At 44.2% G+C, this 24,386-nt stretch overlaps 1 protein-coding gene across 2 annotated transcripts in view; it reads left to right on the top strand.

The window, feature by feature from the left end:
* Nucleotides 1–15,770: 15,770 nt before the first annotated feature.
* Nucleotides 15,771–24,386, top strand: part of LOC139415376 (kelch-like protein 29) — a 341,932-nt gene continuing 333,316 nt past the window's right edge. Inside the window, exon 1 of one of the 2 annotated variants that reach the window (XM_071163482.1) lies at nt 15,771–15,813. The gene's annotated coding sequence lies outside the window, so the exon portion shown is untranslated. Of the gene's footprint in view, nt 15,814–22,410; nt 22,688–24,386 lie in introns of those variants that run through there. The other variant, XM_071163481.1, reaches the window with a different exon arrangement.

Raw genomic sequence — 24,386 nt, forward strand, 5'->3', positions numbered from 1 at the left:
AGTCTGTAGTAATTTACGGAATTACAGTAATGAGAAAAAAAAGGTAGAAACTAAAAGTACATACTGTATTTCGAACAAATAATTGAGGGGCTAATCCTGCCTCTCTCTAGCATCAGGCCACAGGTTTTCTTCAACATCACATCTAATGTTTTCTCTTGCCATGCACCTGGGGAAGAACCTTCTGGAGTGCCTTATCCATCCCTGGCAGTCCTCTGGACTCGTGTCCTCACATCCGGCACGCATGGCTTCCAAAAGAGACATTTGGTCATGTGGGTGGTGACCAAACACTTTCCACCTCCAGGCAGAGAAAAACTCCTCTATTGGGTTGAGGAAGGGTGAATATGCAGGCAGGTACAAAACCATAAATCTGTGATGTGCTGCAAACCAATCTGTGACAGCTGCAGAGTGGTGAAAAGCAACGTTATCGCAAACTATGACAAAAACTTGGGGGTTTCTTACTGGCTAGGAAAGCTATAAGCCTTTCTGTGTTGTATGGGCCAATGAGTGGTGTGTTGAGAAGCAAACCATCATTGGCCATTGCAGCACACATGGTGATATTTCCCCCCCCTTTGGCCTGGAACCTCCACAGTGGCCCTTTGACCTATAACATTCCTTCCTCTGCGCCGTGTTTTGGCAAGGTTAAATCCAGCTTCATTGATAAATACAAATGAATGTGGTCTTTCCAGTGCTTCCACCTCCATTACTCTCTGAAAAACAGTAAGTGCACAGTTTTACTGTAGAATTGCTAGTGTTTTTTTTTACTGTAAATATTTTGTATAGCTGTGTACGTAACCTCAGACGTCTTACCTGGACATATTGGTATTTTTGCTCTTTTACCCGTTCACTGTTTCTCTCGAACGGTACAGTGTATAACTGTTTCATTGTAACTTGGTGTTTCTTTAGGACTCGAGCAATAGTTGTTGTGCTGACAGAATTAACATTTTCAAATGTATCATTATCAGCCAGCACTCTATCTTGAATCTCCCACAGTTTTATTGCATTGTTGACAACAACCATGTCAACAATAGCATTTTCCTGCACATCTGAAAATATTTTTCCTCTTCCCCCTGTTGGGGGCAGCCTTTGGGTCCTGTTGTAAAAATATATTTTACAGTCAAACTTACTGTAATATATATATCTGTGTAAATATTCTATAATTGCAATACAAAATAGATTCCTGTAATGTTTTCATTTACTGTAAGGATGTAACTCTCACCTGTTTGCATGATGGAAAATTCGCATTACAGATGCCACTGTGGATCTTTGCAGATTGGGTTGCACCCTCAACCCTGCCTCTCTCAATGAGAGACCATGGTTCACGACATGGTCTATAAGTGTAGCCCTTATTTCATCTGAAATAACAGCTCTTTGTCTTCTTTGTCTTCCTCCACGCATGCGCCCTCTCCCTGCCACCCTTCTCCCTCCACGAACCCATCTTCCTTGTTCCATTTCCAAAATGAGTCTTTCTGAGCTCTACCTATATATACTGTAATATGTGTGTGTGTTCACTAACAAGTCTAAAACAAGACACCTGCTTAGCCTTTCAGCTGAAATTGCAATCAGCAGTGTTTGAAAGGCACAAGGCTGAAATCTATTCCGTTTCGAATGTGTGGTTCACAGTTTTGACAGCAGTGTGTTAGCATTTGAACAAAGTGCTGTAAATCCACAGTGTTGTGCAGGTTGTGGTTAAAGTCATGGGATAAGTGTGTAGAGTTTTGAAAACTGTGTTCAAGCAATGAAAAACAAACTAGAGTTTGGACCACATGAACTGCTGCTGTGCAGACTGTAGTTAGAGTTTTGCACATGTGACTCCAGTTGTGTCCACTGTCGTTTAGCAATCGAAAAAAACTGTAAGTGCCTTCCACACACTGCAAGCTTTCCATACTGATCCACCTTGGAGTTGAACCAGCAACCCTTTTCCAACCTTTAGCCCATCTCTTCTGGGGAGTTCAGGGGCCAACACTGATTTAAATGCTTATAAACGACCGATCGGATATTTAAATAATCATTAGTCAAGTTAATGTATATTAAAGTTAGTAATTACATAAATAGGAACATTTTTCCCCAGCTTGGGCAGTCTGTTACTTAATGTGCAATTATACATGCTCCAAACGAAATATTACAGTATGTTATGATACAGCATGATTGAATTGGTGGTTTTCTGATGATGTGTTAAAAAGGCTTTAAGATGTCTCTACAGTAAAGGCTTCTCTTGGGTGAAGCGAAGCACTAAGTCAGCACACTGTAACATCTGGTTGGGTCACCTCCCTAGTTTAAGCCTGCCATTATGGTGGACAGATCTGGGCTCTCACTGCCTCTCACTGTCTATTTTCATTTCTCTACTTGTAATTCCTGGACAAGAACGGACCATAACTGGCTTAGGATACAGCCCAACAATAACAATATTTTTTCTCTCTTCTCGTCTAGAGACCCCAAGTTAAACAACTCTGTGCGCTCCTTCTCTCTCTCCCCCTCTCTCAATTTCTCTCTCTCACTCCTTATTTTCAATCTGCTTCCACATAATTTCCACCAGGGGTATGTCCTACTATGCAATTCAATGACCTCTTAGAGCTTCAGTTCAGTTTTGCTTGGCACAAGGGAACAACTATGCGTTCTGTACAGTGGAAGTTGTTTTATATCACCAAGTCGGTCCAATTAACGTCGGTAGCTTACAACCAGTGTTGCTCCCCTCACATAATGAGATTCATTCCCTACACGGCTTTATAATTGCTGCTTCTGGTCGGTGGAACACTGAAATCCCCCAAACGAGGCAACAGGCATGAGGTGCTTCTGTGTGCGGGTCCCCTGGCGCAGCTCCATGTGTAGGCCCCCGTAGATCCTCTGGCGGAGCTCCTTGTGGCAGGGCACCAAGGCAAACACACCGGCAACAGATGGTCTCTGTTGTGTTCCTCCCATCCGTGGAGCTGAGGCTGGCTCTGAGCACAGGCCCGCTGAGAGAGATATTGGAACATCCACTCATATTTTGTGTGCAGACTTATAGCCCTGCAGATATTTGTTACAGGTTTATGGTCTGTTTATGATGGATGTTTATGAGCATGGGCAAGATTTTTTTTTTTAAACTGCAGGATACAGAAGATTTCACCAACTTGTTTAACTTCAATCTCTCTTTTGCATTACTTCACACAATTCCTCTCCACATTTTCCCAATCCCTCAGTTTAGTGTATGCACCTTCGTGACAACATTATGAGTTACAGGAAAAACACATGGCCAGTAAGAGGCACGATAACTCCTGCTACTCCTGTGGTTTAACGGCATACCAATGGCAAAGTTGTTGAGTTTCCAGTTGTAGCACATTCATCACACACTAGAGGGCGATCTCTAACATAAATTGGGTAGATAATGGCGATGATTGGAGAGGACCATGGGTCTGTTTCCATGACTGACAAAAAATGCCCTCTTGAGCCAAATGCACATCTTAGCAGACACTCTTATCTATAGCAACTTACGAGGAGCAATTATCTTTAAGTGACTTGCTCAAGGGCACATTCACCGTTTTTTTCTTCACCTAGTCAACTCAGGGATTTGAACCAGCAACCATTTCGGTTACTGACCCAGCACTCTTTAACCACTAGGCTACCTGCCGCCTAAAATCATTCATGTACTGTAGGCCAAAAGAGTTAGGAAACTGATTTCAAACAGACTACAGGTCACAGTAGAGGTGGAGTGGTATTTTCTTTATTTCTCAATGTGAAACAAAATGTGCCTTCAAGTCCGGCAGTATGAGTGAAAAAAAAAAGGCTTATGAAGCTATAGAGAGGTAAGGTATCGGATTCTAAGGTTGCTGTTTTTAAAATGTGGACTAGGCCTAGTCCTTTGACAAACATCAAATACAGTGAAGGCTGAAGATAAACATGATAAATAACTTCATCTGACAGGCATTAAGACAGACAGACCCTGAGGGCTTCTGGCTGGTATTTACAGCTAAACTAGCCTTTTGAGCATCGGTTTACAGGCCAGAGAGAGAGAGAGAGAGATCTACGGTTAATATATGTTTTGAAACCACACAGACCACTGGATAATAACCCACTGAACCACAACAGGGCAGTGTTCAAGGCCAGTGTTCAAGGCCAGGGTTCAACAGCCGCATCCATCCACCCGAGCTTGTTCATGTAACACTAACCGCTTACAAAAGGAGATACATGAAAATAAATGTTTCATTATGTTACGCAATGTGCGTGTCTATGTTTGACGCTTCGCCGGAGAATGTAAGTGTCATTTTTGTTAAGGATTGGTCCATTATCTGGTCAGTATACAGCGTAACCAGAGTCTCAAGATGACAACAGTAAATTGGAGAGAGGTAGGCCGTTGCAACTTTTCCTTCTTTTCTTTTTGTCAATACCCAATTATCCTCTCTGTTGCACTTCCCTGATAGCGGAGGCCCAAAAAGAGCTTTCTGAGGCATTGTTTTCTAATTGCAGCAATCCGGAGTCACTTGAAGCATTGATCAAACATTAGAGGCTTCATACGGTCAGTGCGTGGGCAAGGTGGAGTGGAACAGGAGAGAGAGAGAGAGAGAGAGAGAGACAGAGAGGATTGCAGGTTGCCTGATCATTAGGTGTTTTAGAAATGGGTGTCAAGATATTTTAAAGGGTGGTCCACTATGGCTTGATGGTCTTGTAGTCCTCTAATGCACATGTTGTCAAACTCATTCCACGGAAGGCCCGAGTGTCTGTGGCTTTTCGATCCTCCCTTGTACTCGATTGATGAATTAAGGTCACCGAATAGAAAATATTCCCTCGCCTGGTTGTCTAGGTCTTAATTGAAAGGGGAAAAACCAACAGGCACTAGGCCCTCCATGGAATGATTTTGACACTCCTCTAATGTGTGTTAGTTGATGGTCGACTAGTGTCTCAGGATTCCATGTAGTGATGACTGAGTGGACTGTGGCTGTAGCTGGTTGGTGGGCATGTTGTTAGTAATTTGTAATTTTGTAAGGGATGTAGCAGGCATGCAGCATCATGTGTTGATTGTTGGTCATGGCTGAGGGCTGAACCACCTGCAGTAATTATGCTGTAAGTATACACAGCGCTCTGAAAAGCCCTCAAGGAAGAGTTCAGCCATTGAATCTGGAGATGGAGATGTTTGTGTTAATTACCCCCTAGTGTTATTTTAGGCTCGCTTATCATATATTTAATTTTTTTACATCGCTAATAACCCCGTATTCATCTAACTATGTATTGTTGTTCAGAATGGGCTTCCATACAGTTTATCTTCCCCTCAACGAAATACAATTCATCCTCATTTGTCGCCTTGTGTAGGTTGTGTAGTTTTGATACATGAGAAACATACAGGATAAAAACCTGTTCTTATGTGGTACTTATGAGCGGTACCATGAGAGCAGTACCATGTGTCCCAGAAAGCTCTTAACAGCTATTTTTCACATCCATTACTCTCCAAAGTTAATGGCGTAAAAGGAAAGTTCTCACTAGATGGAATGTCGCTAGACAGTTATTTCTCTTCCCCTATTCTCTCTGGGGAATATTCAGACGCAGAAAACAGCTTTTACAACATAGCACCTGAGTATGTCCAGTGTTCATTTTGGGTGTTTGTCCCCTCCCAGCACCTACATATGTTACGTCCGTCGTCAGAATGAGACCAAAGCGTGGGAAAGTGTACATCCTTCTTTATTTTAGATGAACACCCCAAAAACAACAACAGATAAACGACCGTAACGTTCTGCAGGCTACACAGTAACTGAACGAAATCAAGATCCCACAAACTCAGGTGGAAAACAGGCTGCCTAAGTATGATTCCCAATCAGAGACAACGATAGACAGCTGCCTCTGATTGGGAACCATACCCGGCCAACAAAGAAATAGGAAACTAGAATGCCCACCCAAGTCACACCCTGACCTAATTAAATAGAGAAATAAACAGGCTCTCTAAGGTCAGGGTGTGGCAACATAGCCATTGGATGTTTATTCCCCCACATTCCCACGAACACCTATTTTTTCTTTACATTTACATTTTTGTCCAGGTTTGGGCAACTCCAGTCCTCGGGGGCCTGATTGGTGTAACATTTTTCCCCAGCCCCAGCTAACACACCTGACTCCAATAATCAACTTATCGTGATCGTCAGTTTAGAATGCAATTTGTTTAATCAGCTGTGTTTGGTAGGGATGGGGGGGAAAGTGTGACACCACTCCAGCACCCGAGGACTGGAGTTGCACATCCCTGAAATAAACTTAAGACAGCTGCACAACTCACACTGCAGAAAACTGGCCCTGTTGATTGTCATAATAAAAGTTCATACAGGCGTGTCATTTTGGTCTTTGCTCCAGCCCAGTCGTTTAATTACTTAATTATAGCTGTTAATTGGCTGAGAGGCAGAGGCACCTGTGACTTTATCAAGGGTGTGAGTTAGTGGTCACCTCATTGGGGAACTGACCATTTTGTGTTTTTTTTGTCTGTGTGTGTGTGTGTGTGTGTGTGTGTGTGTGTGTGTGTGTGTGTGTGTGTGTGTGTGTGTGTGTGTGTCCTCGGATTCCTTAAAGGTGGTATATCAATCTCCACACACTTGTATTCTGGGAACCAAAACATACATTCTCTGCATGCATTTCAACTAACTGAGTATTCATTTACAAATTTGACTCATTTGAAAACCAATTTTGATGTCACAGCTGTATGAGAAATTAAGGCTATTTAAACGGGCCTGTGCTTCACTAACCACGTGCGTGGAGTGGCACTAACTGGCAAGATAGGGGGGGGCACTGCGGTTTGAAAGGAGGAATATTTTTGCATGACAAACCGTTTACAACCAGCAGGACACAGGCAGGAAATATTTCCACCATTTCAAGCGTTAAGTAAATGTCATTGTCCTTGTAGTTTTCCCCGCTCCTAGCTTCCATTGCCAAAACAATGGCGTCGGAGGGTATGGCTGCCGTTTTACTGGCTCCTAACCAACTGTGGCATTTTGTGTGTTTTTCGCATTGTTTGTAAAATGATTTTGTACATAATGTTGCTGCTACCGTCTCTTATGAACGAAAAGAGCCTCTGGATTTCAGAACAGCGAAGGATATACTGCTTCTCCTGCTTCTCAGAGACCAGGCCCAAATCCCTGTTATTCGTGTGAAGAAAAGACGGAAATACAGGGGGCAGAGAACGGGGTGCCTTGCTAGAATTCATTGGCGAGTTGGTAACCCACCTCTACCATCTGTTCTATTTGCTGACGTGCAATCACTGGAATATAAACTGTATGATTTCCACTCGAGACTATCCTACCAATGGGACAATAAAATCTGTAATATTTTATGTTTCACCGAGTCGTGGCTGAACAATGACATGGATAATATACATTTGGCTGGGTTTTCCTTGCATCTGCAAGACAGAACAGCTACGTCTGGTGAGACGAGAGGTGGGGGTGTGTGTCTATTTGTCAATGACAGCTGGTGCGCAATGTCTAATATTAAGGAAGTCTCGAGATATTGCTCGCCTGAGGTAGAGTACCTCATAAGCTGTAGATCTACCAAGATCTATCATCTATATTATTCGTAGCCGTCTATTTACCAACATAAACTGATGCTGGCACTAACATCGCACTCAACAAGGCCATGAGCAAATAAGAAAATGCTCATCCAGAGGTGGCGCTCCTAGTGGCCGGGGACTTGAATGCAGGCAAACTTAAATCCGTTTTACCTCATTTCAACCAGCATGTCACATGTGCAACCAGAGGGAAAAAAACTAAAGACCACCTTTACTCCACACACAGAGACACATACAAAGCTCTCCCTCACCCTCCATTTAGCAAATCTGACCATAATTTGATCCTCCGGATTCCTGCTTACAAGCTAAAACTAAAGCATGAAGTACCAGTACCAGCTCAATACGGAAGTGGTCAGATGATGCGGATGCTACGCTACAAGACTGTTTTGCTAGCACAGACCGGAATATGTTCCGGGATACATCCAATAGCACAGAGGAGTATAACCACCTCACTACCGCCCCGTAGCACTCACGTCGGTATGAAGTGCTTTGAAAGGCTGGTAATGGCTCACATCAACACCATCATCACAGAAACCCTAAACCCACTCCAATTCGCATACTGCCCCAACAGATCCACAGATGACGCAATCTCAATCGCACTCCACAATGCCCTTTCCCACCTGGACAAAAGGAACACCTATGTGAGAATGCTGTTCATTGACTACAGCTCAGCAATCAACACCATAGTGCCCACAAAGCTCATCACTAAGCTAAGGACCCTGGGACTAAACACCTCCCTTTGCAACTGGATCTAGGACTTCCTGATGGTCCGCCCCCAGGTAGTAAGGGTAGACAACAACACATCTGCCACGCTGATCCTCAACACAGGGGCCCCTCAGGGGTGTGTGCTTAGTCCCCTCCTGTACTCCTTGTTCAACCATGACTGCGTGGCCAAGCATGACTCCAGCACCATCATTAAGTATGCTGATGACACAACAGGGGTAGGCCTGATCGCCGACAACGATGAGACAGCCTATAGGGAGGAGGTCAGAGACCTGGCAGTGTGGTGCCAGGTCAACAACCTCTCCCTCAACGTGATCAAGACAAAGGAGCTGATCGTGGACTACAGGAAAAGAAGAGCCAAACACGCCCCCATTCACATCGACGGGCTGTAGTGGAGCAGGTCGAGAGCTTCAAATTCCTTAGTGTCCACATCAGCAACAAATTATCATGGTCAAGACACACCAAGACAGTTGTGAAGAGGGCACGACAACACCTTTCCCCCTCAGGAGACTGAAAAGATTTGGTATGGGTCCCCAGATCCTCAAAAAGTTATACAGCTGCACCATCGAGATCGAGACTGGTTGCATCACCCACCGCATGGTATGGCAACTGCTCGACATCTGACCGTAAGGTGCTACAGGTGGTGATGCCTACGGCCCAGTACATCACTGGGGCCAAGCTTCCTGACATCCACCTATATACTAGGCGGTGTCAGAGGAAGGTCCAAAAAATTGTCAAAGACTCCAGTCACCCAAATCATAGACTGTTCTCTCTGCTACCGCACGGCAAGCGGTACTGGAGCGCCAAGTCTAGGTCCAAAAGGCTCCTTAGCTTCTATCCCCAAGCCATAAGAACAATTAATCAAATGGTCACCGAACTATTTACATTGACCCCCCCCCCCCTTCCCTTTGTTTTTACACTGCTGCTACTCGCTGTATATTATCTATGCATAGTCAAATTACCTCGATTAACCAGTACGCTCGCATATTGACTTGGTACCGGTACCCCCTGTATATAGCCTTGTTATTTTATTGTGTTACTTATTTTATTTTTTACTTTAGTTTATTTAGTAAATGTTTTCTTACTCTATTTCTTTAACTGCATTGTTGGTTAAGATCTCTTAAGTAAACATTTCACGGTAATACCTGTTGTATTCGGCGTGTGTGACAAATCAAATTTGATTTCACTGTAGTTTTCAGCATGATTGAACTCACTCCCTCTCCCTTTTCTCTGAGTCTCTGGTTCATTTATTTCTAAGAGGGTTAATTATCACCCTTCACTCTGTTCTATTATTTTCTCTAATACTGCAGCTTAACATAACTGACTACAGAACAGTATGTTGACTGTCACTAATGTCAATGCATGGTATTTGGGGTTCTGGTGCTAGGATACAAAATCTGGTAACCCTTTCCAGTTAGTTGCTCGTTAGCCCTTGATCATGACTCAATTCCATTAAATTGAACATAAGTCATTGGACGAATGCGTCTTCTGTAGGGGGGAGTTTTGTTAAGAGCAGCGACACTCAGTCTGAACATTAACAGGCATTGCTTGTGGTACGGTTTCGGAAGCTTAAGGACCTTATCTTTCATAACGGCAAGAAATCATTTTCATGAAACAAAAGTTTAATTGACACACATCTTTAATAGGGCTAGTGTAACGTAGACACAGGGAGTCTGGAAGCAAGTACAGTGTGAGTTTAATGAAAATGAACACAAAACAAGAGAAGGGTCTAACAAGGAAAACATAAACAATACTACCTGATGACTTCTTCGGAATAGGGTGCGGAGCGCCCTATTCAATTCACTGGAGGCTGCCACGGTCCAGAAGGTGAGGGCGTACTCTGCAGTGGTCTGGGGACTATGCCAGAGTTGGAGTATTCGCTCACCTCCATCTGGGCCTTCCGGTGGATGGTCGATGACCGCCCTGAACAGAGCCATAAGCACCTCACACGAACCCAGCTCCTCCTCTCCTCTCTCCCAGATGGCCGCAGCCCACTTCAATGTCTTCCCGGTAAGCAGGGAAATGACCGTGGAAACCTTGGACCTCTTGGTGGTGGGGGCTCCCATCTGATGGGTGAAATAGAGGGAGGACTGGAGAGACAGTTGGGCATCACTGACCTGGGTGGACTGGTGGGTAGGCTGGGGGACTGGCTCACTGGGATGACTCGTGGTAGGATGACCTCTGCTATTTGAATGTGAATCCTCTCGGGTGGTGTCGAGGCGGTGGAGGACACCATCCAGTCGCACACAGTTGCGTCAGCTGATCTTGGTGTTGGTGGAGTAGGTGTCCCTGTTCACCGCCCGTCTAGAATATATACTGTATATATCTCTTCTGCTACTTCCATATTTTTGAGGTAGTGTTCTTTAATGTAGACACAGGGAGTGTGGAAGCAAATGCACTGTGAGTTTAATGAGAACGAACATGGAACGAATACAAAACAAGAGAAGCGTCTAACAAGGAAAACATAAACAATACTACCTGATGACTGAAACAGCGTTAGATAAATGGTAAGTAATAAAAGGTAGTAATGAAATTCAGGTGTGACTGATGAAGGGGTGCAGGTGTACGTAATACTGGTTGTCAGGTGTGTGTAATGATGAGGCTTCGTGCCATGGATCATCACTGGAGCCTTCGTGCCATGGATCATCACTGGAGCCTTCGTGCCATGAATCATCACTGGAGCCTTCGTGCCATGGATCATCACTAGAGTGAGAAGATGTATGGGAAGCCTGGTGCGTGGAGCTGCCACGGGGCTTACCAGGCTGGGGAGAAGGCCGGATTCTGGGAGCAGGCACACAACTGCGACCTGGCCAAGATAAAGCAAAGCAGTTCAACACATATAACACAGAGTTACACATGGAGTAAAACAAACATACAGTCAATAATACAGTAGAAAAACAATTATATATACAATGTGAGCAAATGAGGTGAGATAAGGGAGGTAAAGGCAATAAATAGGCCATGGTGGCGAAGTAAATACAATTGTAACGGCTGTTTGAAGAAGAGGACCAAGGTGCAGCGTGGTACGTGTTCATGATTTTTTATAAAACTGAACACTAGAACAAAAAATAACAAAGCGGAACAAACAAAACAGTTCTGTCTGGTGCAGACACACAAAACAGAAAATAACTACCCACAAAACACAAGTGGGATAAGGCTACCTAAGTATGGTTCTCAATCAGAGACAACGAAATACAGCTGCCTCTGATTGAGAACCACACCCGGCCAAATACACAGAAATAGAAAACATAGAACACAAAACATAGAATGCCCACCCCAACACTAAAACAAAGAAAACACAAAAGAACTATGGTCCGAACGTGACAGTATCCCCCCCCCCCCAGGTGTGGACTCCGGCCGCAAAACCTGAACCTATAGGTTAGGGTCTGGGTGGGCATCTGTCCGCGGTGGCGGCTCTGGTGAAGGACGTGGACCCCACTCCACCATAGTCTTTGTCCGCTTTAGTGTCCTCCTAGGAACGGCGACCCGACCCTGACCTGGGAACCCTAATAAATAGGCCCACAGGACTGAGGGAGACCTCTGGACTGAGGGGCAGCTCAGAACTGAGGGGCAGCTCAGGACTGAGGGGTAGCTCAGGACTGAGGGGTAGCTCAGGACGGAGAGGTAGCTCAGGACGGAGAGGTAGCACAGGCTGGTTGACGGCTCTGGCAGCTCCTGGCTGGTTGACGGCTCTGGCAGCTCCTGGCTGGCTGACGGCTCTGGCGGATCCTGGCTGGCGGCTCTGGCGGATCCTGGCTGACTGGCGGCTCTGGCGGATGATGGCTGACTGGCGGCTCTGGCGGATTCTGGCTGACTGGCGGCTCTGGCGGATCCTGGCTGACTGGCGGCTCTGGCGGATCCTGGCTGACTGGCGGCTCTGGCGGAACCTGGCTGATTGGCGGCTCTGGCAGATCATGGCTGGCTGACGGCTCTGGCGGCTCCTGGCTGGCTGACGGCTCTGGTGGCTCCTGGCTGACTGGCGGCTCTGGCGGCTCCAGGCTGACTGGCGGCTCCATGCTAGACTGGCGGCTCCATGCTGGCAGCTCTGGCGGCTCATGACAGGCGGGAGACTCTAGCGGCTCTGGACAGGCGGGAGACTCTAGCGGCTCTGGACAGGCGGGAGACTCTAGCGGCTCTGGACAGGCGGGAGACTCTAGCGGCTCTGGGCAGGCGGGAGACTCTAGCGGCTCTGGACAGGTGGGAGACTCTAGCGGCTCTGGACAGGCGGGAGACTCTAGCGGCACTGGACAGGCGGGAGACTCTAGCGGCACTGGACAGGCGGGAGACTCTAGCGGCACTGGACAGGCGGGAGACTCTAGCGGCTCTGGACAGGATGGGAGACTCTAGCAGCTCTGGAGAAATGGAAGGCGCTAGCAGCGCTGGACAGGCGGGAGAACCTGTAGCCAAAGGACGGAGAGACAGTCTGGTGCGGGGAGCTGCCACCGGAGGGCTGGTGCGTGGAGGTGGCACTGGATGGACCGGACCGTGAAGGCGTACTGGAGATCTTGAGAGCAGGGCTGGCACCATCTGCCCTGGCTGGATGTTCAGTCTAGCCCGGCAGATGTGGGAAGCTGGGATGTAGCGCATCGGGCTAAGCATGCATACTGGGGACACCGTGCGTTCCACCGCATAACACGGTGCCTGACCAGTACAACGCCCGCCACGGTTAGCACGGCTAGGAGCACTGTAGCGCTGAGCTGGCACAGTCTTCACCAGACGACTAGCACGCACCTCAGGATGAGTGCCGTGCATACTGCGCCAAACCAACAGCTCTCTCTCCTCAGTCTCCTCCAATTTCATCAACAACTCCTTGAATGTCCATAATCTCCCCTCTGTTCACTCTCCTCTAATCTGTCCAACAACTCCTCGACAATCTCAGGCTCACCCCTCAACTTTGCCGACTGCCCCATTACCGCCCTGACCGTACCTGGTTTCCTCCTTGGCTTCTTACGGAAAACAGGGGGAGTTGGCTCAGGTCTGACTCCTGACTCTGCCACACTCTCCCTGTGCCCCCGCGCAATAAATTTTTGGGGCTGCCTCTCGGGCTTCCAGCTACTCTGCCGTGCCAGCTCCTCATAATGCCGCCTCTCTGCTTTCGCTGTCTCCAGCTCTGCTTTGGGGCGGCGATATTCCCCTGGCTCTGCCCAGGGACCTTTTCCGTCCAACTCGTCCTCCCATGTCCATGAGTCTTGTGATGCTGGCTGCTGCTGCTGCTGCTGCTGCTGCCCGTTACCACGCCACTTGGTCCTTTTGTGGTGGGTGGTTCTGTAACGGCTTTCTTCTGTGGACGAAGGAGAGAACCAAAGCGCAGCGTGGTTAGTGTTCATCATGTTTAACCTCTAGCGTCGAGCAAACCCGTATCCGGGAGTGTAATCATAGCCTCAAGCTCATTACCGTAACGCAACGTTAATGAAAATCGCAAATGAAATGAAAGAAATATATTCACTTATAAGCTTAGCCTTTTGTTAACAACACTGTCATCTCAGATTTTCAAAATATGCTTTTCAACCATAGCTACACAAGCATTTGTGTAAGAGTATTGATAGCCTAGCATAGCATTAAGCCTAGCAATCAGCAGGCAACATTTTCACAAAAACAAGAAAAGCATTCAAATAAAATCATTTACCTTTGAAGAACTTCGGATGTTTTCAATGACGAGACTCTCAGTTAGATAGCAAATGTTCATTTTTTCCAAAAATATTATTTGTGTAGGAGAAATCGCTCCGTTTTGTTCATCACATTTGGCTAAGAAAAAAATCTGAAAATGCAGTCTCTACAACGCCGAACCTTTTACCAAATTAACTCCATAATATCGACAGAAACATGGCAAACGTTGTTTAGAATCAATCCTCAAGGTGTTTTTCACATATCTATTCGATGATAAATCATTCGTGGCAGTTGGGTTTCTCCTCGGAAGCAAATGGAAAAATACACGCAGCTGGAGATTACGCAATAATTGCGACGGAGGACACCAAGCGAGCACCTGGTAGATGTAGTGTAAAATGGTCAATCAATTCACAGCCATATAAGGAGTCATTGGAACACAGCGCCTTCAAAATCTGGGGCACTTCCTGTTTGAAATTTCATCTTGGTTTCGCCTGTAGCATCAGTTCTGTGGCACTCACAGACAATATCTTTAGTTTTGGAAAACGTCAGAGTGTTTTCTTTCCAAAGCTATCGATTATATGCATAGTCGAGCATCTTTTCGTGAAAAAATATCGCGCTTAAAACGGGAACGTTTTTTTATCCAAAAATGAAATACCGCCCCCAGAGTTCCAAGAAGTTAATAAAGACGGTAAACGTGAACACTACAAAATACAAAACAACAAATGTGAAAACCCGAAACAGTTCTGTCTGGTGCAGACACACGAAGACAGAAGACAACCACTCACAAAAACCCAACACAAAACAGGCTAGCTAAATATGGTTCCCAATCAGAGACAATGACTAACACCTGCCTCTGATTGAGAACTAGACACACAACATAGAATGCCCACTCAGCTCACGTCCTGACCAACACTAAAACAAAGAAAACACAAAAGAACTATGGTCAGAACGTGACAGTAGATGTGTGTGCAAAGTAGAAATACTGGGGTGCAAAGGAGCAAAATAAATAAATAAATACATTAGGGGAAGTGGTAGTTGTTTGGGCTATTTATAGATGGGCTATGTACAGGTGCAGTGATCTGTGATCTGCTCTGACAGCTGGTGCTTAAAGCTAGTGAGGGAGATAAGTGTTTCCAGTTTCAGAGATCTTTGTAGTTCGTTCCAGTCAATGGCAGCAGAGAACTGTAAGGATAGGCGGCCAAAGGAGGAATTGGCTTTGGGGGTGACAAGTGAGATATACCTGCTGGAACGCGTGCTACGGGTGGGTGCTGCTATGGTGACCAGCGAGCAGAGATAAGGCGGGACTTTACCTAGCAGGGTCTTGTAGATGACTTGGAGCCAGTGGGTTTGTCGATGAGTATGAAGCGAGGGCCAGCCAACGAGAGTGTACAGGTCGCAGTGGTGGGTAGTATATGGGGCTTTGGTAACAAAACGGATGGCACTGTGATAGACTGAATCCAATTTGTTGAGTAGGGTGTTGGAGACTATTTTGTAAATGACATCGCCGAAGTCGAGGATCGGTAAGATGGTCAGTTTTACGAGGGTATGTTTGGCAGCATGGGTGAAGGATTTATTGTTGCGAAATAGGAAGCTGATTCTAGATTTAACTTTGGATTGGAGATGTTTTATGTGACTCTGGAAGGAGAGTTTACAGTCTAACCAGACACCTAGGTATTTGTAGTTGTCCACATATTCTAAGTCAGAACCATCCAGAATAGTGATGCTGGACGGGCGGGCAGGTGCAGGCAGCAATCGGTTGAAGAGCATGCATTTAGTTTTACTTGTATTTAAGAGCAGTTGGAGGCCACGGAAGGAGAGTTGTATGGCACTGAAGCTCGTCTGGAGGGTTGTTAACACAGTGTCCAAAGAAGAGACGGAAGTATACAGAATGGTGTCGTCTGCGTAGAGGTGGATCAGAGACTCACCAGCAGCAAGAGTGACATCATTGATGTATTCAGAGAAGAGAGTCAGCGGAGAAGGTACGGTGGAATTCAAAATGGTCGGTGGTCTGTTTGTTAACTTGGCTTTCGAAGACCTTAGAAAGGCAGGGTAGGATAGATATAGGTCTGTAGCAGTTTGGGTCAAGAGTGTCCTCCCCTTTGAAGAGGGGGACAACTTGTAGTTGTTGGGAATTGTTAGATTATTTGTTAGATATTACTGCACTGTTGGAACTAGAAGCACAAGTATTTCGCTACACTCGCATTAACACCCGCTAACCATGTGTATGTGACCAATAATATTTGATTTGATTTTGATTTGTACAGAAAGTGAATAGCTTAATCAATTGATAGACAGAATTAGCTTACTTCCCAAGCAAAGTCATTTTTTTGTCTCCTCTGCTATAAGAAGGTTGTAGCTCAGCCTCAATGTCAAAGAAACTAAACAATGATATCCCCACATATATTGAAGTCACATCTTTCCTAGGTATTTTAGCTTGATTCCAGCATAAAGCATCAGGGAACAAAGCGCTGTTATAGATCACTTCAACCAGGCAAATCGTATCCGTTTTGTTTTCTTCTAAATCTTAAGCTAACAAGGGGTTGGCCTGTGCTTTTTGCAATTTTCATTAATAAAAAGCACAGGCCTATGGCATACCTTCTCATATCCCCTCAATTCAAGTCTTGGTTTTAATTTAACTTAACAGCCCTTCACTGGCACAGAGGCTATTTAAAGAGCGCATGGTGGGTGGAGGAATTGCCCGACAAATCTATGGATATACTGTAGCTGCCTATAGCTTAATTACTAGGGATGCACGATATCTCGGTGAACATATCAGTTTAATGCCGATGTGCAAAACCTATGTCAAAGCTGACATGCATACCTATGTAACATAGATACATGATGTAATGATGCCACGTAAAATGTTGCGCTACACGTGCAACTCAGCATTCCAAAACTAGCTCACAATGTCTGCTGTGTGGATTGAGCAGTCATTTGAAAGAGTAACAACATTTCAGCGAGACAACTCAAAGGCGAAATCCATTAAAGCCAAGATAATGGTATTCATTGCCCTTGACAATCAACCGTTCTCTGTCGTGAGTGATGTTGGCTTTCACCAACTAACTGGTCGAGCACCAGTACACAATACCAAGTGTGCTATTTTTCAAATGTTGCCCTACCGGAGTTACACAGTAATAGCGTCCCTGCTATTAGCTTTACGACATACATACTATGGAATGCCGTTTGGGTTTTGCGTGTCAAAAAAAAAATACAGTAGCACTGTCAAAGCTGTACAAAAAAGTCTGCAAACAAGCAAACACCGGCCACGAACGATGTGTTTACCGTGTTGGTAATAAAGCATCATTTGTTCGACCACAACTTCTGGGGTAGCTAGCTTTAGATTGGTACCTAGCTATCACCAATAAAACCAGCCTGAAAACAATGACCAGTAGAAACTGTAGTCATTTTCAATATTCTTAGCAATGATTAGGAATCCTTGTGAGTAAGTATTTGCTAGGTTACCACTTGTTATTTGCCTATTGAAATTGAACTTCAGTTCATGAAAATAAATAGCTAGTCAGCTACTTAACCCTGTTGCCCAAAGCTAACGTTATAAGCAGGAGGCTAGCTTCATCTGGCTAGTGAGGCTCCACCGGACTGGATCATGTGTTGTGAAGCTAGCATTGTTTGCATCCATGAGCTAGCTAGCTTTTTTTATGACCAGCACTGTAGGTGCGCGATACAACTTTACCAGCAATGTAGCATACGTATTGATGAATCGTTGTGACATATGAAATACGAGTGATAGTGTAATCAATGTGTAATAACTATGTAAAAAATGTATGAACGAAACAACACAGCAAGTAAGTGAAAGAAATAGGTTTTACTGGTAATGGGGACATACGTAAATGCCAACAAAATTACTTTTTGGTCAGTATGGTGTGTGTGTGTGTAACCTTTATTTAACTAGTCAAGTCAGTTAAGAAAAAAATATTATTTACAATGACGGCCTACCCCGGCCAAACCCGGACGACGCTGAGCCAATTGTGCACCGCCCTATGGGACTCCCAATCACGGCCGGATGTGATACAGCTTGGATTCGAACCACGGACTGTAGTGACGCCTCTTGCACTGAGATGCAGTGCCTCAGACCGCTGCCTCCATGTGTGTGTGTTAACTATTTAACTGTACTAGAATGCTTAAGACCTCTAAAATGTTAAATATCTGTTATCAGTATCGGTATCATGTTTTTTGGCAAGGAAAAGATTGGATATAGGTTTTGGCCGAAAATGTAATATTGGTGCGTCACTATTAATTACTTCTGTCAAACAGGTAGGCCTACCTCTTATTTTTTTAATTAGGAAGAAATAGGCTACAACACAAAGCCCTCTTGTTGTTTGTAGTGTAATTAAAATTATGCCTACTCAAATTTGTCTACTTTCAGCACCATGAACTGTCCATTTACGATTGATTGTGCCTTTGGTTGCTGCTTCAAGTTTCAGCACCGCAATGTACATGTAAGTTACTCGAATCTGGCTTAGGTGAGGTCAATATCTCTGATAAATAGGCTTACATCATGGGCAAGAATCATATCGTTTTTAATCAAATGTATTATAGTAGTAGAAAGCTATCAAAGTAGACTCCGGTCCTCCTTCTCATCTTTGCACTCTCCTTCTCAAACCGAACAGAACACCAACAATTCTTTTTGGGGTAAGCCTTTAACTCTCCTCCTAAACTGCCACCATAGGCCTGGCCTACACAGCACAGCCATTGGTTAGGCAGTGCACAAAATAGTTTTTGATCAGCAAGAGCAGAGCAGGGCTCAGGGTTGGAATATCCACTGCAGTGTGTAATGCAGTCTAGTTTTATTTACAGTGTCCCAGCAGCTGCAGTACTTAAAAAATATAACTTTTCTCTGTGCTTCTCCGAGCATGCACTTCATATTCGTTAGGCTATGGATCATTTAATTGAGACCACACTAAATAGCCTATAGGCTCATTTTATATTGCGCTCACAGGGGAGAATCAGAATGAGGGGTGGAACCGGGCTCACATCTATATATAGCCCAACATTTCTGCTCCAGTTTCAACTATTCTGCCTTATTATAATTTGACCATGCTGGTCATTTATGAACATTTGAACATCTTGACCATGTTTTGTTATAATCTCCACCCGGCACAGCCAGAAGAGGACTGGCCACCCCACATAGCCTGGTTCCTCTCTAGGTTTCTTCCTTGGTTTTGGCCTTTCTAGGGAGTTTTTCCTAGCCACCGTGCTTCTACACCTGCATTGCTTGCTGTTTGGGGTTTTAGGCTGGGTTTCTGTACAGCACTTTGAGATATCAGCTGATGTACGAAGGGCTATATAAATAAATTTGATTTGATTTGATTTGATTTGATTTTCCTGCAGTTGGCTAAATCAGGGTCACACAGGGTCTTTCTTTGTAGTCTTAAACAAATCGACTTTGAAACGAAAGTATACACCTCACACACATGGTTGAGGGCTTCAAAAAAGAAGACACCTGTACCATGTCAGATATAGAGTTGAAGTGTATTACATTTTGAGTTTGCATCCCAATATTACGCTTTATCACAAAAGACTGGAAAATAGCTAAACCGTTTGACATGGAAACACTGGATTTTTGGCAGCTTTTTGAAGTAATGTTTATTTATTATGAAAAATACTGAGAAATATTGACATTTCATCAATTACAAATTGCATGACCCTCCCCTGGACTAGATTTAAAAAATACTAAACCTTCCCCTTGACTGAAATTGAAAAAGCAAAACCCTCCCCCATTTTCCTCCAGGTACCCATCGTGTAAGTTTCGATCCATCCCTAAGGTCCTTGGACTAAGGACTAATGTTAGGCTCCTGTAATGTCACTAACGGTGACAATAATATCATCCTTTCTATTATTCTATATCATCTTTACAGAACAACTTTAGTTTAATGTTTTTGCCTATTTAATATAATGGCATAAGAGACACTAACTGAACTCTTAAACATACAAACACGTGTCAGATGCAGTAGTTGTTTGCTGCTCCAAATGATCAGGATGGTGATTCTACAGTACCACGGTATTGGATGCTTTCTTTTAGATAGCAGAGATCTTTATTTAAGACAACTACTACCACTACGATTTGCTCAGCAGTCCACACAGTCTCTTTTTTTTATTGTTTATTTGGGGTTATTTTGGGGGTTCTTTCTTTTTTTGTCTTGATAAAAAAAAATTAAAAAAAATTAATTAGCCAGATAAGTTATTGGGGACACATCCTCTTATCTCTTAGCTATTTGGAATACAATATACCTCTGAGGATATATTGAGGTGGTATTGGATCAGCAACAAGAGGATAAACAAAGATGGCTACACTTATAGATGAGGTGGTGGTTACTTCCCTCCCCCCTGGGTCCAATTACTTCTGTTTATCGCCTGGAGATTCTGTTTCCTTCATAGAATGCATGAGGTCAGCAGTTTTAATCTGGATACAGTCTGTGCGTGTCCTGTTTTTGGCTGTGACCAAATAAGGACAGTTAGGCCTATTTTCTTTTCAGTACATACATTGTACTCTCAATTACATTTACTAAATTGTTCAATCAGATTATGACTTGAAAATAATTGGCAAATAGGCCAACACTGATTTTTTTATATGAATTTATAAGAAATGTTTTATTCTAGTGTGCAAAGAGGACTCAAATACTGTAATACTGATGTTTCAGTATTATTATTTTTGAAAGAGATTGCACTTCCCATGGTATTTTCAAATATTAGAAATGGTAACTTAATTTTTTGTTTTTGTTTTTAAAGAAACAAATAATTAGAGCAGAGAATTGGACCTAAACGAAATAAAGACTTATACTTGACTTATAACTAGTAAGGTAAAGTAGGCCCCTCTAGCACAAACTGCTACATGCCACAAATCATCTATAACATTTAAACGTTTTTCTCGTATTTTTTTTCTGCCAAATAGTACTGTGTTTGCAATTCAGCAGAAGCTTGAGAAAGAAGCTTTTACCACTCTTTTTGTGCTGGAGTCGACAATTTTTTTTTTATGCATGCAGACTTAGCTACCTGTTGAGGCCCCTGGATGCCATTGTGGGTCAGTTCATGTCAGTTGAAGCCCAACGGAAACAAGTGTAGCACAACTGGGGCCCTGCGGCGATCCATATATTGCTGGTCTAGAGTATATTCTAAAATGTGTTGCAGGCCTGTTTTCTTTATTGTGACAGACTGTTGTCTTCTTCCATTATTGATTATCACTACAGGGTATTCCTTTTATTTATTAAAAAAATCGAATTTGAGAGGAATGTTGTAGGCCAATGGCCCAAAATATCACACACATACAGCGCCAGTCAAAAGTTTGGACACACCTAATCATTATAGTTTTTTTTCTCTACATTGTAGAATAATAGTGAAGACATCAACACTATGAAATAACACTTATGGAATCATGTAGTGTTAAACAAATAAAAATGTATATTTGAGATCCTTCAATGAAGTCACCCTTTGCCTTGATGACCACTTTGCACACTCCTGGCATTCTCTCAACCAGCTTCACCTGGAATGCTTTTCCAAATTATTGGCTATTATTATATTATTATTTGTGCCCTGGTCCTATAAGAGCTCTTTGTCACTTCTCACGAGCAGATTTGTGACAAAAACTCACACTCATTCTTGTGTTTAAGAAATGTCTTATAGCGTGTGTGTGGCAGGCTTACAATTATGGAAGAAAAAAACAACATTTGAGAGTGTGCTGACCCTGGTGCTAGAGGGGGTAAGCAGCTGGAGGTTGACTGTTTGAAGTACGGGACTATAAAAAGTTTGGGAACCACTGTGAAATAAATGTTACATAGCCTAATACAAAATATGGTATTGGGGGGGGGGGGGGGTATCCAATTGGTAGTTGCAGTCTAATCTCATCGCTGCAACTCCTGTACAGACTCGGGAGAGGCGACGGCCGAAAGCCGTGCATCCTCCGAAACACAACCCAACCAAGCCGCACTGCTTCTTGACACAATGCTCACTTAACCAGGAAGCCAGCCGCCTCAACGTGTCAGATGAAACATCGTACACCTGCCGACGGTTCAGCGTGCACTGCGCCCGGCCCGCCACAGGAGTCGCTTGTGCGCGATGGGACAAGGACATCCGTGCCGGCCAAACCCTCCCCTAACCCGGCCGACGCTTGGCCAATTGTACGCTGCCCCATGGGTCTCCCGGTCGCGGCCGGCTGCAAAAGAGCCTGGACTCGAACCCATAATCTCAAATGGCAGCATAGGATCTCACTCTCCATTGAATACAGGCGGTGGTTGACGTCAACACCCCTCATGGAATATATTTTTTTAAAGTAATGAGATTTAGACCCCATCCACAAATCCAAAAAGAGAACTAGGCGGGAGATTGACAGCCCGCAGTTCTGCGCCGCGGACAACAAATCTCATTCTAACCGCGGGGACACAAGCATCTCGTCATTATATCCAGTATTTCTGACACGGAGAGAGCTTTTCCAAGATGTATCCAAATTCATGCAGTTCCATCCACAGACAAGTGAGAGGCGCTGTAGGGCTCCGTAGAAAGTAAAAGGGGAGGAGCGGTATCGGAGAGTAAAGTAGCCACACGGTCTGTCTGTATGATTGTGAGACCAGGCATGCGCTCGCATCTGAGAACCAACCGACGCTGAGCAGGGAGCGGATGAAGAAGCGTTTGGTGGCATCTGCGAACTCCCGACCACTCAGCTTACTATTGGCAACGGAAAGACGGTAGCCTCGACAGATACAGCGGACACCTGACACTCAGCAACAGAAGGCCAACATAATACATTTAGCTGTAAAAAGCAACAACAGACTTTGCTGGATAAAGACAGCATTCACACATAAGGACGAACGCCGGTGCTGAAGCTCAGCTGCGACTAGGGAGGTAAGGAGAAACTGCGTGTCAGCGCACGAAAAACTACTTTATGCATTTTTTATGTGCTCCGTGTCAGCCTAAGTTTACGCTTTACGCGAGGACCTCTCATTATGAGTATCCCGTGCTTTGCCTGAATGTGTGTCAGAAGCAGGAGTCAGGTTCATCTGTATCACCCCTTGCTGAGCACCATAATAACCAAATGGGTGTGCGGCTCCCATGTTGTGCGCAAGCGCCTCTACTAGGTGAAAAGAAAATTAATATTCGCGCTAAACTTATAGGGTCCGTGAAATCGCGTATCAGTCTAATGATCCAATACACTCGTTCAAATTGAATAATATTAGTTTCTAATTTCTCAAGTGATTTTTTTTGTTCTTTTCTTTCATGATCCACTCTTTAAATTGAATAATAGAAGACTGTTTTTAGATTTGGAATGTCCAAATGTTCTACCCTATTAAATTTAGATTTATTGGTTTGAAATATTGGTGTGGCTTGGAAAACGGGATGATTTTTAAGTCTGTGCTTCAAGTGGACGCTACCACTTCAGAGCGGGGAGATTAGCTTTGCCTACACTATACAATAAAGTGGCACATGAATGTTTGCATAGCCACAGGGTTTGGGTAAAGCCCCATATGAGACAGACATTTTACGGTCCATTATTATAACCTATTACAGATATAGACACTAGCCTCTACACCAGGGACCATCAACTAGATTCAGCCTGCAGGCTGATTTTCTTAAAATTGTAAAATGATTTATAAATATTTCTTCAGAGGTGGGTCAAGGGACCGGAACATAATTTGTAAACTGCAAATTGACCGCAAGAAGCCCAAACAGAGAGTATTTGACTACAACATAATCATGTCAAACCTTTATTTGTTAAATCTGAGATATTGACAGCGTGTGGGGTGGGGGGGGGGGGGGGGGGCAATAAAATCACCAGTGGGCAGCCAGTTGGGGAACCCAGCTCTATATGGTGAACAAGTGGGATCCTATGTTACCAGTATAGCTGAGACAAATGCATAGCCTATAACGGAGACAATGCCCCTGTTTTGGTATAACCTATGCATCCTTCATTCCTCCCATTCTTGGAGACCTCGCCGATAGGTGAAAGAAGATTTTACGCTAGGCTAACAACCAAGTCATGTCAGATCGGTGATTATTTCTATACCCTATGATCATTGATCTAATATAGCCTATATATTTAGATCAATGATTATTTCAAGAAAGGGATCATTCAAACATGAATATATTCAAACAGCGCCTATATGCTGCTTTGCGGGAGTGGTCCTTGAGTTGCCTCTCCACCCACAGACACGTTTGCACGAAATCCTTGCTTCACTCCTCCCACAAGCCGTTGGATAGGCCTATAGGCCTACAATATAATGCCAGTAGGCTGTAGTCTAATTTACTTTCACTTGCCCACTGTAACCTACTGTTAGCCTACAGGTTATGGGTACTCAATCGACTGGGCCGATGTCAGTTTATGGACACACATGCACTCATACTGTAGGTCCCCAGGTCTCCAGGATCCCAAGATAATTAGCCTACAGTCATTAGGAGGATGGTTGCCATAAGCGGGAAATACTGTTAGCAAAGCACCATCGTTAGTAAAGTTGTCCATGACTTAAAGATAAACAAATAAATGTGCCACTGTCCAAGTGTTTATTAAGATACGATATTAAGATACAATGTGGTGGGTATTAAGGTA

The sequence above is a fragment of the Oncorhynchus clarkii genome, chromosome 8 (genome assembly GCF_045791955.1).
Source record: "Oncorhynchus clarkii lewisi isolate Uvic-CL-2024 chromosome 8, UVic_Ocla_1.0, whole genome shotgun sequence".
Taxonomy (NCBI): domain Eukaryota; kingdom Metazoa; phylum Chordata; class Actinopteri; order Salmoniformes; family Salmonidae; genus Oncorhynchus; species Oncorhynchus clarkii.